Source organism: Lissotriton vulgaris, chromosome 3_2 (assembly GCF_964263255.1).
Source record: "Lissotriton vulgaris chromosome 3_2, aLisVul1.2, whole genome shotgun sequence".
Classification (NCBI taxonomy): domain Eukaryota; kingdom Metazoa; phylum Chordata; class Amphibia; order Caudata; family Salamandridae; genus Lissotriton; species Lissotriton vulgaris.
In genome coordinates, this window is record NC_141690.1 from 78322422 (window position 1) to 78334807 (window position 12386).

The window sequence follows — 12386 nt, forward strand, 5'->3', positions numbered from 1 at the left end:
AGAGTACACCACCTACCTGGAGCGAATCCATAATCCTACCCATCTACAAGAAGGGAGATAGAGGAGAGGCCAAGAACTACCGCCCTATCTCCCTTCTGGATTCCTCCCTTAAGATTATGAGTAGGGTTCTCCTGATGCGTTTGGAGGAATGGGCGGAGGAAAACAAAATTCTGGCCGAGTCCCAATACGGCTTCCGCAAAGGCCTTGGGACAACAGAGCAGTGTATCAATCTCGACCTCCTTATCGGAAAATACACGAAAGCGAAACAGGGCTCTTTATTCCTCTGTTTCACTGATCTTTCGAGTGCCTTTGATTTAGTGGACCATACTTTGTTATGGTCCACTTTATTGGACATGGGAACCCCCCGAGCAATTATATACTTCCTGGCCAGACTCTACAATAAGTTATCGGCTCAGATCCGTTATGGCCAGGCAGGTAAATGCACTGGGAAAATTAGGGTTAACTCAGGCATAAGACAAGGCTGTGTGCTGGCCCCTTTGCTTTTTTCCCTTTTTATAAATTCTATGGAGTCTGAATTGAAGAGGGTACAGGCTGACTCTCCGCAGGTTGGTGGCTACCCTGTGCCAGTCCTGCTATATGCCGACGACACGGTTTTACTCTCGCGTACTCCGAACGGGCTCCAAAACTTAATGAACTATTTTTATGCCTTCATTAAGGGGAGAAAACTGAAAATTAACAACTCCAAGACTTACATTATGGCCTGTGGCAAACGGATGAACCTTCCCAGCCGTTTCATTTTAATAATTATAAAATTGAGGTGGTGGACAGATTTTGTTACCTTGGAGTAACATTTAATAACAGAGGGACTTGGGCACCTGAGATTTCAAACGTGAATGCTAGGATGGGCAAAAGCTCCTTTGGAGTTTTTCGCTTTGCATCTAAGCTAGGTAGTCGCCGCATACCAGACATGTTAAATATCTATAGGCATAGATGTGTATCTATTGCTCTATATGGTTCTGGTATATGGGGCTATTGTAAGCACAGGGAACTACAAGTCACCGAGAATCGGTTCCTCAAAAGACTCCTTTGTTTACCCTCCTCGGCATCCAATGAACTGTGCCATAGCGAGGTAGGCATGAACCATCTTACAGACCTAATGGGAATGAGACCTTTAATGGTCTGGAGGTCAATCTGGTTTAAAGATGAGACTGATTTCACCAGCCGGATTATCTTAGATTGTCTTAATTTGGACAACGCCCGCAAGATTCCCTGGTTAAATTACGTTTCATCTTCCTATAGTGAAATCTTTAACCTGGACATTGTTAATGACCCCCATAGTGCTGTTATTGTACCAAAGAAAGAACTCAAAAATGTCTTTATTGGGACCAAATCTAATTTGCGCAGGGCTAAATGCAGCCTCATGTCAACTCATGTATTTTATTATTCTAATATGTTGGAAGACAGGGGCATGCCTATGTACCTTAAAACTATTACCAAGCAATCGCACCAGTTTGTTCTCACGAGGTTGAGACTTGGTATTGTACATAATCTAGTGGCTTTTCCAGTGATGAAAATTCATAGCCAATCCCCCTGCCCCTGTGATGGCCTATCTAGGCAAAGCACTTTGCACTTTATGCTTATTTGCCCTCTTTATATGCACCTTCGTCGTTATTATCTAAGACCTGTTTTTAAGAAATATTCTGTGTATACTACAGCCCAAGCATTGAAACTGTTATTTGCACTTGATACCATAGATATCTGTTTTTTTACTGCTACCTTTTTTCTTAAAGCTGTTTCACATAGGAAAAGCCTGGTGTTTTAATCCCTTTAATCCCATTATTGATGAGTTGTTTTCTCCACTGAAATGTCTGTAGCCTGTGTTTTATATATTGTATGCTTTTGTGATTGTTTTTAATAATCGAATAAAGCCTTGAAACTGAACTGACTGGGCAGATAAAGAGTGCATGAGCCTCAGTTTTTTCAGGTGTATCATACGATGGACATCTCTGAGTTGAATCCTCTCTCTAGGTGTTGGTAAGGAATGCAAAGGGAGGGATCCATGTCTGAATTGTATGTACAGTTTTCTGGTCAATGCTGACTGAATCTCATCTAGAAAGGCCTCAGGATTATATACATTATAATCCCAATGAACATTTCTGTCAGGGTGCCCAGAGTAGTATTCATCAACAAGGAGGAAAGTTTATACTCTTTATAGCGATTCACAAGATCCTTTATAGATATTAGTAGACAAGCTACTGCAGGATCGTACCATAGGTTCACAAGGCCAATTCTAGTCAGAGTGTCGCTAATGTAGGAAAGCAATGGCTATCTTTTGGCCCGAGGTAGTTCTAGTATCTCTTCCAGTGCAAGTCTATATGGTGTCTAGGTGACACAGATTCTCCTCCATAGAAGATGGTTCTCAAGCCGATTCCCTCAGAAATGGGCCTTATTCCTACATCGAGCTTGAGTGGGAGTAAAGGAGTACTAGGGGGAAGACTCACTAGCTGTCTAATAAATGTATTTTTGGCCAACACTATGATTTTCATAGGTTTTGTCCACCCAAGCTCTGCCCCATAGGCAATGGCTAGGGTTTTATAGCTCTGTACTGAGGGACTTATGGACTTGAAAAGGAGTCCCGGTAGACCCTAGCAAGATCACCTGTGTTCTGGGCATAAGTAGTCAAAGGTATACACCCTCTCAAGGATGATCCTTCCAGGCAGGGATTGGGCCCTGAGGAATACGATAGGTTGAACACCATACATTGTGTCTTGGCAACATTTAATTCAAACCCCTATTACAAAATTAGCTGAACCCATCTAAAATCCTTCGCATAACCCATGGGAGATGTAGACAAAAGAAGGCTATCGTCAGCAATCATTAATGCTGGAACTTTAGTTGTGTTGATCTCAGGAGCATTTTTATTGCTGACCACATTAAATGAATTTACCAGGCCATTTATATATGAGCTGAATAAAGTGGGAGCCAGAGCGCAACCTTGGCATACTCCCCTTCTCACAGGGAAAGTTTCTGAAATCTCCTTCAGTTTCCCGCGGCGAACTTGAGCAAAATGTTTCATAGATGGGAGGGAACCCCCACGTTAATCATTGCAGAACAAAGTTTGACTCTCAGAATTAGATTGACATTTGACTTGAGGTCAACGAATGTTAAATATAGGCTGCAACCCTCCAGTATGATTATTTTCCAGTATAGGAATTAGAGCTTGAAGACCTGGTCGATAGTAGATGTTAACTTCGGAAAGCCATCTAGTGGTGGGCTAAGTACACTGTTATCCTCCATCCACACCTGTAATCCTTCCAATACTATCCTTGAGAATATTTAGGGCATCACGTCTATCAAATTGGTAGGTCTATAATTCTCGTGTAGCAGAGGGGAGCCTTTTTTGTGCATGGGAATTATTCCAGCTCCAGCCCAGGAATTTGGAATGTGCATTACCCCCAGTATGGCACTGAATATCCTCGACAAGTAAGGGCACCAGACATCTGGTACAGAGAATATAAATCCCCAGGTACTTTGTCTATGCCAGGCACCTTATGGGGTGCTATTTCACTAATACTGTTATATACTTCTGGCAGAGTTATGGGAGGAAAGTCCTTTGGATCGTACCTAGTGCAATATTTAGGGGTAGTGCCCACCCTCTCCTCCTGGCAGTCTTTAGCATTATAAAGGAACTGGAATTGCCCATTCCACCCTTCGGCAGCAATGTTGCACTCAAGACAGGATTCTTTCTTTCTTAGCTAACTTGATAATGTTTCAGTGTGAGGCTCTCAAACTTTGGATCCATGCTCTGTCTTTGGCTTTGACTGCTATTATTAGAGCAGTTTTAGCATTCCTGCATTGTCTATTTACCATGTGGGAATGTTTTACCTAAATATCCTTAAAGGTATCTGTTAACACTGCATGAGTCTCCGCCACTTTGTCTATGGAACTTACGCCTCAACATTCAACAGCTATCTGGATTCCCATTAAAGTGATAGGTTGACCAGGCCTATAGTTGATTTTAACTCACTTTCTACAATCTTCTCACTTACTGACTGGATCTCACTCATTTTCCAGTCCCTCTTTGGAGATTAAAAGATCTCCAGTAAAGTGTCCTCTAGCTGGGTCCATTGGGCATTGATGCGTCAGCCCAATGAGGAGCAAGCCCAATGATGAAGCATGCCACCTTTAAGTGGGTAACGGCACTTGCTTCTATGAGCAAATTCTCCCAGTGACTACTACCGGACCCCTGTCAAGAGTCTGACGAGTGAGTGTGGAACAGTATACCCTAATTTACATTATACGATTCCAGAGAAGTCTGTATACTGGACTGGTATTCTCTTCGTCCTCCCAAGTTATAGGATTAGAGTAAATTTGGTCAACATTTTTAATTAATAAAATGGCCAGCCTCTTCTCTGACAAAAAGATATGCAAAGGAGGAGGTAATATATCATATAGGAACTTCACTGCAGAGCATTTTACACAAGTAAAGTGGATTTGAAGCCATATCCAATGTTACCAGTAATCATTGTCTCCTGGGGGACACATGAAAATGTGTCATACATTTTTCTGCCTCTGGAGACTTGGTAGTTAGTAAAGATGTGATGTGATATCTATGTCTGTTACACAGGTCACTTCACTAACCACCGAACCATTCCGACGCCTCCTACTCCATGCCAGATCTTCCCGCAAACACATCACCGAAGTCTGGGACACCATTTCCACCCTCACCCCAACATGACCTTCATCACAGAGACATGTATAACCCCTACTTTACCTGCAATACCCAAGGGCTACAAGATGGCATACCTGGACTGCACCAACACACACAGAGGAGGCTTTGCCATCATCCACAAATAAACTATCTGATGCACCACCACTTTCAGGTAACCTACGACCCAGCCTTGCCTTACTTAGTCCTGCGATCCGATGCACAATACTGGATCTCACGGATCCTTTCTGTTGCAGGTCCCTGGCCGCCATAATACTTCAATTGCCGCGATCGCTCAGTGACGCTTCACTCGTCTATCCAAACATCAGGTACATATCACAAGCTATTGTTGTGCTTTTCTCAACTCTAGCGGGGTTTGGCTTTCCTTATCTCCCTTCCTTTTCCTTGCAGTCCCCAGGCGGTTAGACGACCTCTGCCGGATCCCGTGGATCGGGGCTGATACTGGAGCTGCCTACAGGTAAGACCAAGCCCTGCTCTTCCCCGAACGTTTTTTCCCCCATGTCCCCGTGCTCTTGCCCTTTGAAGATTAGCCGCCGAGGCTGGGTTCACATCAAATGGCTTATCGACCGCCCTCGTACACAACCCACAATGGTACCCCCTTTCTAATTAACTGTGATTGCCAGGGTGGTTTTACAACTCACAACTTTGTGTGCCATTACCCGTTAGTTCAAGGAAATCTATTGGACCTTTCTCTTATGGACTTTATTGTCCAGACCCATTGGGCTCATACTAGGATTCTCCTACCAGATGCTGACTTCTCCTCCACCTTAATTGTGTCCCTGTCATCAATACCCCGCCATTAGTCACACTTCCATCCCCCTCCCCTGCTCGTCCGCCCCCCTCCACTCCCCCTTCCCTCTCTCTCTTTCCGCATCCCGTCCTTCCCTTTACCCATGAGTTACCCTTTTCTTCTGGGACCCTTACCTGTCCCCTTTGTCCCACAGCACCCCAAACGAGACAACCTCGTCCTGAAGATGGTCCACATTGACTAAGGACCGAAACGCTGTCGACTCCAAAGCGCAAACAATAGGCGCACTCTGTTGTGACTCCATTAAAATTGCGAATTGTGCAATATAAAGTCACTGATTTTTGTGTCACATGTTGAGCTATTCACTGTATATATTTCACCTTGCTCACCTTGCGCCGTCCGCCGCTGTTCACTCCTTCACTTGCGTTGCCACATACCACTTGTATGTTTTGAACACCAAGTTTTATCGGTTGTCACTCGAATTCTTGAACTATGTGCTGTACATAATTATTTCTTGATGAATTTTTCCTTTCATGATTTGCATACTAAAATATTAAAATTAATTTTGAATTTAAATCCTTTGAATAAGTGTCTCCTTTCTCTGACCTATGTAATGCCTTGTGCATGCAATATAAATTGCCTTTTCATTCATACCTTTTGGGATATTGTTTTACCTTTATACCACCACTGAAGACAACACCACATCAATCATGGAAAACCTCAACATTCAACTCTACACCAATGGCAGGATGACCATCTAAGGCACCCTCACCTACAGACCCCCAAAACCTTGAATTGGCTTCCACAGACTTCACTGCCCCAATTGCCATTGAGTCCAAGCACTACATCTTCCTTTGAGACCTCAACTTCCACCTGGGAAACGCAGAGACATAAACACCACCAGCCTCCTCTAATGCATAGGCAACATCCGCCTCACCCAGCTGGTCACAGACCCTACACACAGAGCAGGACACACACTGGACCCAATCTTCCTGTTCAGTGACAGAGTCAAATCCAGCTATGCCACAGAACTCCCCTGGACCCACCACTCCATCTTCTACTTCACCATTTCATGATCACCGTACACCCCCTCTAGCCCCCAACACCTCCTTCTGCAGCTGAAACAAAGTGACACAAACCCAGACCCAGTGGATAGACGCCCTCAACCCAACCAACCCTACCACGCAACAGACCTGGAACAAGTAGTCCAGAAATTCACCACCTAGATCACCAACGCCACTGACCTAGTTGCCCCATCAAAGCAGGTAAGACCCACAGATCCACCCAGCAAGCCAGCTGGTTCACACCAGAACTCAGGAAAATGAAACGCAGCCTCAAACAACTGGAGAGATGATAGCACACCAGCAGAGACACCACTGACTGCACCACCTTCAAGTCAACCCTCACCAACTACCACCAATGACTCAAAGACGCACAAAAAGAAGTCCTAGCAGAATGCATAGAAGCAAGCGCCAACCCCACCAAGGGACACTTCAGCATCATCAGACAGTTCTCCTGCCCAACAGCCACCCAGAACATGATCTCCCCTTCGCAGGGATTCTGTGATGCTCTAGCGTACCATTAACACAAAAAAATATTCACCATCTACAGGAACTTCAATCTCCAACCCACCAACCTCCACAGCATCCCCCAACCAGCGACTCAACACATTGGCCCAGATCACCAACAAATTGCCATAGCCATCATGAACTCTATCCACTCTGGAGTACCAACGAACCCTTGCCCCACCTACTTTTCATCTCAGGTAGTATGAATATCAGTCACCAACTCATCACCATCCTCAATACATCAAACACATCCATGTACAGACCCACGTGTTCTGACACAAGGAAACATGCAGAAGTCAGACCTCTCTTCAAGAAACCCTCTGCCGACCCTAGCCAACTCCAGAACTTCCATCCAATCTTGTTGCCCCTTTTCCCGCCAAGGTCCGCGAGAAGGCCTTCTACCCGCAGACGACCAAACACATAGAGAGAAGCAACCTGCTAATCTGGGTTCCACGCCAACCACAGCACGGAGACTGCCCTGATTGATGCCACTGATGACATCTGTACCCTATTCAACAGAGGAGAATCGGTGTCTTTGACCCTCTTTGACCTCTCCACAGCGTTCAACACTGTATCCCAACACACACACTTATCAAAAGACTGCATCACATCGGGATCCAGTGAGACACACTCAGATAGATCGCATCTTTCCTTGTCGGGTGAACTCAGAGAATACACCTACCTCACTTGACCTCGGAACCTAAAAGCTCATCTGCGACGCCCCTCAAGCTTGATCCCTTAGCCCCACCAACTCCAACACCTACATGACACCTCTAGCTGACATCGTTAGAACCCACGATCTCAACATCATATCTTACACCAACGATACTAAGCTCATCCTCTCACTCTCAGCAGAATCCAACACCACAATAACAACTTCCACAACTGCATGACCAATGTTGCCGACTTGATGAAAGCCCACTGCCCGATGCGAAACATTGACAACAGCGAAGTAGTAACCTTCGGCAACAACGCCTCCTCTTGGAATGACACCTGGTGGCCCACCGAACTAGGACCCACACCAACAGACCACACCCACAACCATGCTCCGAAGAATCTTCAAATGGCTCCCCATTGGCATGGGAAAAATTATCACTTAAGTTCTAATCACCAGCCGGCTGAACTACAGCAACGCACTATATGCAGGATCAACAATTGAACTCATGGGAAGACTGCAGACGATACAAAACTTAGCAGCCAGACTCATCCTCAACCTACCAAAATGAACCAACATCACTCCGCACCTTAGGGACCTACACTGGCTCTCCATCTAGAAAAGATGCCAATTCAATATATTGAGGCTTGCATACAAAGCCCTCCATGATCAAGGACCAGCATACATGAACCACCGGCTAAACTTCCACCAACCATTCAACCACCTGCGCACTGCCTCCCTCACACAGGGTCCTTTCTGCTTATACCTCACTGCCACGTACTGGAACGGCCTCTCCCTCACCTCCTAACATCACCCTCTCTAGCTTACTTCAGGAACAAACTCAAGACCTGGCTTTTTAACAGCACCGCTCTAAATCTCTCTTGGTTCAGCCACGTGTACATATGTCACGTAACCGATGTCGGTCCTTTTCTTATGTTGCTCCTCAACTCTGGAACAAACTACCTCCGCATCTATTGTCTATCACCAATCACCAATCTTTTTGCAAAAACTTAAAAACCTGGCTTTTCCCAAAATAACCAGTGCTGTATCAAGACCATGCCTTTGTCAAGGTTTGTGTGTTCTTCGCTGCTAAGCGCCTTGAGACCTCACAGTGAAATGTGCGCTCTACAAGAGCATCTGACTTATGACTTATACTTTTACGGGTGATTAGCAATGCTCTACAAATATTGTTTGATTCATTGATTGATGGAGTAGGAGGTCCTGTAGGACATCATGCCTGGCTTGGAAGGTAATTCAATAGCAGCAAATTGACTATGTGGCAATACAGGTTTTGTGGAGTTGTAATGCTGTGTTTTTCCAGATCATTGCGGAAAGAATGGGGGTGAAGGGTATTGGTTCTCTTAGCAGGTTGCCAATAATGTAGTGTTTATTGTGAAGTCACTCATGTTTATAAGTCTGAGAGGGTATGTCAGTAATTTGAAAGTAGTACCTGTTGAAATTTAGCAAAGGTTTGGACCAAAGTAAGATCAGTAGTGGTGGATACATGATAGTTTATCTGGAAGGATATCTGATTAGGCATATTCTAATTGTAGCTATTATATAAACAGGGTTTTGGTTTTTCTTCAGTATTCTTATACATGTATTCTATACTTTCTTTTGGATCAAAGGAATTTAGTCTATTATTAATGTGAATTAGTCATTTTGATCAATTAGTTTGTCTTTTGGGGGTATGGGCCTAGACGTTCAGCTTTCTTGATAAGTCAAAAGGGGTTGCTCCAAAATGGTTGCCGCTAAGCTGTGACCCTAAACCTCAGCAGATTGGATAGAATGGGGTGTGAACCACTCAGGATGCTTGCAGTGGCATTAGGCAGGTTGCCTGTTACGGAAACCTCAGTGAAATTGGATATCTCTGAAGCTGGGGGTCTTTCTCAGGAGACACATTCAGTTGAATTGGGTTCCTCAGGGGCCACACAGGTGTAGCATGAGGCATGGGACCTTTGCTCTTAGGGGTGAGCTAGCATGAGTTGCTCAGTGATGGACATGACTTCCTTGGCAGGTTTCCCCCATTTTTTGCCTTCAATATTCTTGTTTTTGCTGACTTCCTTTTTGCTGGCCATAGGACACTGCACACTTTATAAGCGCCGACAAGTGCTAAAGGGCCCTGCGCTGTCTCTGTAGAGCATGTTCACATTGGCTTCTACCCAATTGGTGCTTTAAATGTACTTGTAAGTCCCTAGTAAACTGGTACTATGTGTACTGATGGCCTGTACATTAAATGTCACTGTTGGGCCGGTAGCACTCATTGTGCCACTCACTTAAGTAGCCCTTTCAACATGTTCCAGGCCTGCCATTGCAACATGTGTGTGCAGTTTAAACTGTCATTTTGACCTTGCAAAATAAACCTTTTGCCAGGCCCAACCCTTTCTTTTTAATACATATACGTCGCCCCTAGGGCAGGCCCTGCACAGACCAGGGGGAAGGGTGCAGTGTATTTCAAATTGTAGACAGACATGTACTTTTAAGTTTTACATGTCCTAATAGTGAAAACTCTTAATTGTATTTCTCACTATCTCACTACCTCAAGGCCTTCCTAATTCATAGGATAACAATGGGTTACCGTATGAAATTTAATAAGTGTTAACTTTCAATTGGGAGCAAATAGGAATGTGGAGTTTGGTATCTAAAGAATTGTAATTTAAAACATTCTTCAATGGTAAAGTAACATTTTAAGTCACAATGTTTGGTGTCTGCAGCCTGTATCATGGTTCCCATGACTTGGAGTAGCTGGCAGTTGGACTTTGTGCATTGTTCCTAGTCAGTGAGACAAAGGAGTAATAGATGATGGCAGGATGAGCCATCTTTGACTTGAAAAGCGGCTGAGCTGTCACCTTCCACACTAATAGATTCTGCCTCATCACACCCACAAAGGGTTTCACACCTGTCAATTGTGCCCCCAGACAAGCTGGGACCAGGGCAGGTGGAAACCCTTACAGACCTTTCCTACATCAAAGCTGGCACCAAGTATAAATATGAGACACATCTAGACATGTGGAAGACTAGGAAGAAGGGCTGCTGTGCTCCTGTAAGAGCACTGCTACTCTGCCACCCTGCTACCCATTTGCCCAGCTGCCGGCTACATGAGTGAGAAGTACTGGATGGACCTTTATCTTGAGCCCAGGTCTACCAGAGTGACTCCAAGGGCTAGCTGGCTGGCCTCCTGATCAGCACCTCAGGGACTACAAAGGCTAAACTCAACTGAGCTTTGCACCTGGACTCAGCCTGCTGTGAGTCCTAACCCCCCCAAGCGGTGCCCCTCGAGTCTTTGATTCTTTTAAGTTGAGATAAGAAAGCATGCTAGTACTGTCACTAAATCTGGCACAAAGCAATGCAAAATCCCACAAAGTTTCGCCGCATAGCTACAACCACCATTGGAACTGATGCCAAGCAATGTGGAACCCCGCAAACCCTCACCACACTGCTCTCAGCCTCAACAACATCAGCACTGAGTAACACAAAGCCACACCAAGCCTTACCTCCCCACTACCATCTTTATCAGAACCGACGTGACGCGAAGTCTCACATAGCCCTGCCGCACAGCCTCATTGGGACTAATGCAGCACAATGCAACTCAATGAATGACCTCACAATGTGGTCCTCGCAGATCATTGGAATCAAAGCCTCACAGCAATGCCGTGCAGACTCTACACCAGGATCCAACATACTTTGTTCAGCAGGTCTAACCTGGTCCCTGTTTCTGGCCGGTGCTGCCTCACAGTCAGCCTGTACTGACTTTGTCCTGGTTTGGTTCAACCAGATAACCACTGTTGGTGCTTAGTGCTTTCAAAGCACTATTTTTATCTAAATTCTTGAAATTGCATATCTGCGGATCAACTAATTTTTGTCATTGTGATCTCAAATAATCTCTTAAATTTTATTCTATTTTTCTAAATTGGTGTGGTAATTATGTTGTGTTGTGTTATAGTTTCACTTTATTACTGTTTAGGTGCTGCGTACATACTTTACACATTGCTTTTAAGTTAAGCCTGACTGCCTTCTGCCAAGCTACCAGAGTTTTAAGCACAGGTTAGTTTTGAGTTTTTTCTGTTTCACCCTAAGAAAAATTGCGGTTTCTGTTTGAGTAGTATTTCATCTCCCTCAACCAGTAACCAAGTTCTCACAGTTAGCGAGGCCAGCAACCATCGTAGGAGGGTTGCCATGGCAGGGAAACTAGCCACACTGGTCATGTAGTTACAGGTTGCCATGTTAGCCCAAGACAAGCATGAAGTGCTGAGATGGAGTGAAACATTCTGGAAAGCCAGTAGCAAGGGTGGGTGGGCAGCAATAGTAGATAACTCATCCCAACTGTTTGTGGAAGTACTGATAATTGGATAGCTGTCACATCACACCATACAGATAGTCGTCTGAAGATTAGGCTTTTCTCTGGGATGTTGCCGCTTGGTACAGGGAACTTCCGGTGCTGTTGGAAATGAGCCTTCTGTTCGAATTCCCTGTTGCAGTTCTTCTCCAGGGCTAGGCTTGCAAAGGTCTCCCATTGGATCCCACACTGTGAGGTGTCAGAGCTCTACATTCGATCAGGCTCACAGAACAAACTTCAGCAGATGCCATGAGTCAACGAAGATCAGAAGCAGACAAGATGCCTTGAATTAGGCAATAAACAATAACAGCAGGGAGAAACAAGAAAAGTCTGTTACCTGAAATCTATGAAAGATAGAAAACTGGCGAGTGGGGCTGTGATACATAGGA